The following is a 5,533-nucleotide window of genomic DNA, read 5'->3' on the forward strand; positions in this document are numbered from 1 at the left end:
TTGGTCACAAATGGAGTTATGAATCAAAAGCTATGACCCATAATAGAAACGCGCCATAAAAACTTAACATTGGGCCCTAAAGTTCATTGACCGCTGCCTGTGAGCTTTGACCTTGAGGTGACCTTCATATATGGTAAAATGTGAAACTTTGTGTGACCCCTCTTCCCTCGAAGTTTGATTGCAATTGAAGCCCAGAGTAAAGAGTTATTGAATTTTTTGTAGCGTTACGGACAGACGACGGACGGACGGACGACAGACGGACAGACGCCGCAGGCGATCCCTTAGTCTCCCCGCACCTCTGGTGGGCTCGACAAAAATGGCTTGATTATTCGCTGTAGCTGGTCAAATGAGAATCTAGAAATGATCAAAAAACAAGTATGGTTGAACTTGAACACATCTATTCACTTCGCACAACAATGAATATTCAAATTCCTTGTTTCACTGGATGAATCCTTATATGCATTTCTTATTCCTATCCTTTTGTATTTCTTTGTTTTTTCTTATACATTACTATTGTAAATTCAATGATTTCCATTGTTTTATCAACCAGAAGTCGCATTCATAGTATAATCATTAACATTGTAAAGATGATTAAATATGGTACTAATTACTTGGAATAAGTTTCTTTTTGCCATAGGCTAAAACAGAGGCAAATAAAGAATTAAATCATTTTGCTTGGCTTGTGATCAGCAATCTGATATCACGACTCTGGGTCAGTCGGTGACCATCACAAAGAAGGTACGATATCAAAATGTGCGTAAATCATCAGAAAAATGGCGTTTGTGAGCAAAAAAAAAAAGAAGAGAAAATTTGATATTTTATACGGCTAAATTCAATCGAAGTCGAATCCAATTCAGCGCAGTTTCATATGCAAATGGAACCACATTCATCTTAAAAACTGTGACGTCTGGTCGTCACACTGAAGGGAATAGAGATCTATTTCAGGGTAATGTTCATTATTCCGAAGGTTCATTATTCCAAAACACACAAATTGACTATACCATAATATTATAAAATCTAAAAATTAAAGAGGGTTTGTTTATTCGCATGTTTGTGGCGTTAAGGCTGTCATATCTTCAAGCTACTGTATATACTTATTTGCCAACAGTCTTCTGCATTTACACTCCCAGTACATGGGCCATAATTCAGTCAGATCATTTGATTCACTATATCGCAAGTGGTTCCTAATTCACGTGTTCTCTTATTCTTTTCTTCAATCTGTACACGTATATCTCAGGGATATCCGGATGTACACCCTGTATGTTTTACTGTCTTGAAAATAAAAAGAAATTACTGTATTTCATTTGTAAATTCCAAATCAATTCATTTGAATTGAATTTGAATTGAACTGATGTTATTCCGAAGGTTTGTTAATCCAAAAACCGTCCGGGTTTTTTTCTTCATTTTCAGATTACGGACCTTCGAAATACCGAACCATATCCTATTTTTGAACTGTTGAATCTTGGGAATGACAAACTGTAACCCTATTTTCTACATAAGTTTTCATAAAAATAATGGAGACACGCATCAATGTTCAAAAGTGCGGGTCTTCAAAGTAGTTAATGATACTAATTTTAGTGGAAAAGGAACGGCTGGGCAGCCCCCACCCCAAAAATGCCTGCCCTTACAAACGTTCCATCTCCTCTCTTCAGGAACTTAAAACTGCACAATGATATTTTATGACACAATAGAAACTACGCATTTTCTCTTGTATTATGTTTATACGTACGCATAAAATAAATAACATGTTATCCTATGCATAAACAGACATGTGATATGTATATGAATGTATATAAATATGTATTCCTAACTTTATGATAATGACAACCTGAGAAATAATGAGACACAGGAAAAAATCGACAAGGGACCATAGTAGGATTTTACAAGAAAACATTAAAGGCCCCATGGCATATAGAATAACTTTAACCCAGGGCTCGACATTAGTGGTGGTCCGGTGGCCTAATAGCTGAATATGGTCTGACGGCCCGTTGATCGGGGCAACGTAATAAAGATGATGTTGGGCCATCAAATTCCCACAGAGGTTATCAAATTTCCACAGAGGTTATCTTTTGTTGTTCCGATCGGGCAACTAAGATTCAAAGTGGATTGTTAGGAGTTTTTTTGGTTTCGGACCAATTACTTTTTTTTTTCTTTTTTTCGGGCAACTAAAATGTAAATCTGGTGACCAAAGTTAGACCACCAAAGGAAAAAAAGTTAGTGTCGAGCCCTGTTCAAAACATAGGTTCATTTGTACATCTAAATTAGACATTGGTCACGCTGATATTATCAAGAAGTTACTTATCGAGAAAGTAATGAGTTGTGTATAAATACTGTACCGTAATTTTGTGTGAATGCATGCGAGTGGGATTTCTTTTTTACGTGATTTCTTGTCCACGTGCTGGCAATGTTAACATAAACACTAACAGGGAGAGAAAAGTGTATGACTTGAATTTCATTTGCACTATAGACAGTCTTCATAGATCATTCTATTTCATATTTTTCCATACGGCATTTGCATTCAATGCATTTTTATCTAAATTGAAAAGAGAACATTCCCCCCCCCCCCCTTTTCCTGGTCATTTTGTAAGATGGAAGCTGAAACCAATGTCCATATTTTTATGTTCTGTTAATGCCCTGTGGTATTCTTTTTTTCAACAAGATGAGCTCTTACTCAGAGTGAATCAGAGACCATCCTACGAATATTACACTTTCTCCGCTTAAGAAAATGTGTGGAGGTAAAGGTGATAAATTATAAATTTTTGTTAGCCTTCAAATATCATGTCCACTGTTACAAATTTGATAATAACCTATTCTCTACACACAAAAAATCGAGTGAAAATATTCACTCTTGATGGAGTGAGTACGAAAATGAGTGAATTTAGAGTGAAATTGGAGTGAATTTTGAGTGAAAATGTTCATTTTCACTCATTTTGGAGTGACCTCAGGGATCACTCGAAGATTTTGGAGTGATCCCTGAGGTCACTCTAAAACAAGTGTAAGTGAATATTTTCACTCAAAATTCACTCCAACTTCACTCTAGATTCACTCTTTTATGTATTCACTCCTTCAAGAGTGAATATTTTAACTCGATTTTTTTTTTAGAGTATTATCGTGGAATCTAAACCTCACCAGTCCTGAAATATGCCAAGGACATAATTTCATACACTAAGGAAAAATTACAATCTCCCATTACATTCATAAGCTGAAGGTTTGATACATATTCCATTTTCAACAGAGAGACTGCTGTGTTGCAATTCTGAATTCAGGTTTTATGGCTTTTATATTTTTCTATATGCTGCTTTGTATAATCGTGTAAATAATCATTATGATTTGTATGATTTATTTGCTGATTTCATCAATAAAATTTGAAGGAGAAAAGTGAAAAATGCTCAGTAATCTAGCATCCATTCTTTGAAGTCACTATCAAGAGTTTAGACATCTTCGACCAGCGTGTAACAACATGTATAAGGAACGTATTTTGGACTGATTTTATTACTGATTTGATGATCTCAGTGGAGGTATAGATGGAACTCATTTGACATCCTGGCAAGATGATTATGGAAAGACTTTTTTCTGTGGAATACAGAGTGTATAAAGCGTGACAGTGCATTAATTGCGAGTCTACTAATATCACCCGATGTTCACACTGAAACAAACTCAAATTTGGGGATTTTGTTTGAAGGAGTATAAACGTGGCGATCAGATATTATGGCCATAACCATTTGCTGCATAACAAGTAATGCAAACAAAGGGACTTTTATTATGTAGTACAATGTTTACAATGGAATGGGCTCTCACTTGGAATAAGCAGGAGACACAAGGCACAGACATAATACATAACAGACTCAGGTCAGGGTGCCGAAACAAAAAACAGCAAATAGAATTACAATGTATTTATTACAAAATTGCATATTTAATAATGCAGTATTACACTCACTTTTTACATCAGCACAAAAGGTCAAGGTTGTCTGCACACAAACAAAATAAGACCCAACACATGTGATTTCAAAAGCACAGAATCATATCCTAATCATGACGCAAATCTCTCGTTTGAAGAGGCTACACCCCTGTAAATAATGCCAGTGTATATCTTGGCAATCAATGACTTAAAAACCAAAGATATAAAACACCTGTTTCTTGACCCTGGCCTAATCTAAGCATCAGTCATCGCCACAGCGCCACGGGGGGGGGGGGGGGGGGGGGGGGGGGGGGGGGGGGGGGGGGGGCACCGCGAGAGGAGGAGATTGTTTTGGTTTTGGCATGGGCTATGTAGCTCCATGGTGCGTGTGTGTGTACGTGTGTGTACGTGTGCATTACACATTGTCAGCACCGGCAAACTGGCAATGCTCTCCTTTTTATTCCTGTATTTTCGTTATTTACGGGTCAATTTTTTTCGTTAGAAATGTAAAATGGATGACCATAGAATTTCTCAATAAAATATAAAATTGAAAACTTTAGAAAGGATAGAGAAAATTGAGTTCACTTTGAATGGTCTGCCACAGGCAGATATCCTTATCATGCTCTTACGTAATACGACAGCTGCTGTAGTCATTAAACCCTGGCTTGGCCTCTAGGTTTGTCACGCCTGAGCAGAAAGTTAATTTGCAATGGAAAAATACTTCGACTCCTAACTCTCAAACGAAGAATCGTTAGGGGGGTATAGCACACCATCAGCTTCGTTAAAGTGGGGTCTCGCCTCAAACGAGGGATTGACGGCATGCATACAATCTTCTCTCAGTTTTCTCTGTATATCCCCTACCTCTCTCTCTCTCTCTCTTTCTCATGATCTCTTTTCCACCATTTTGACATTTGCCTTTTCTTTCTACTTAATTCATTAGCAATTACAACAATACAGCTTTATATAAGTCTCATATGACTGTCTCTGATAAACATACTGTACATGTAAGAATAGAAAAATACACTTTTTTTTGTTGCACTATGGTTGTTCAAAGCAAAACATGATGCTATTCTCAGAAAGGGTAACAAGTCATCTTCCTCCATTTTGAATATTGCTTGCAGTACATCAAAAGGGTCTACCAAGACAGGAAACTTGTTTGTCTGACAGAATTTGCTGGGACAACGAGTTGTTTTGGAGTATATTGAGATCAAAAGTGTAAAATAATGTTTATAGAATGCATAAGACTTTTATACCTCAAACACTCTCCTCATTCAGTAGTTAGTAAAGTGTTACCTAATGGTCTACCATGTTCTAGGATTTGTACTTTCCAACAAGCTGCATGCGATTAAATCTACATGTAGTGCAAAAGATTGATGTGTACTGCTGTGGCCTGATTTATCCATTTTCAATAATCAATCAATCAAAAAAAAAAAAAAAATGCAGCGACTACAACCAGGTATGCTCTGACACTGCAGTATTTTTTTCTGGCTAATATTTCAGATTGTATGGTCATGTTGTGTTATTACACCATTATTCAATCCATTTCTCATGTACATGCGTACATTTTAAACCAAAGTTCAACAGTTTTTTTAGGCATATGAGAACTATGATTTCCATTTCTACGTGTACCTCTGG

This window comes from Diadema antillarum, unplaced genomic scaffold (genome assembly GCF_040938485.1).
Source record: "Diadema antillarum isolate AM-2024a unplaced genomic scaffold, OU_Dant_1.0 seq00000786_RagTag, whole genome shotgun sequence".
Classification (NCBI taxonomy): Eukaryota; Metazoa; Echinodermata; class Echinoidea; order Diadematoida; family Diadematidae; genus Diadema; species Diadema antillarum.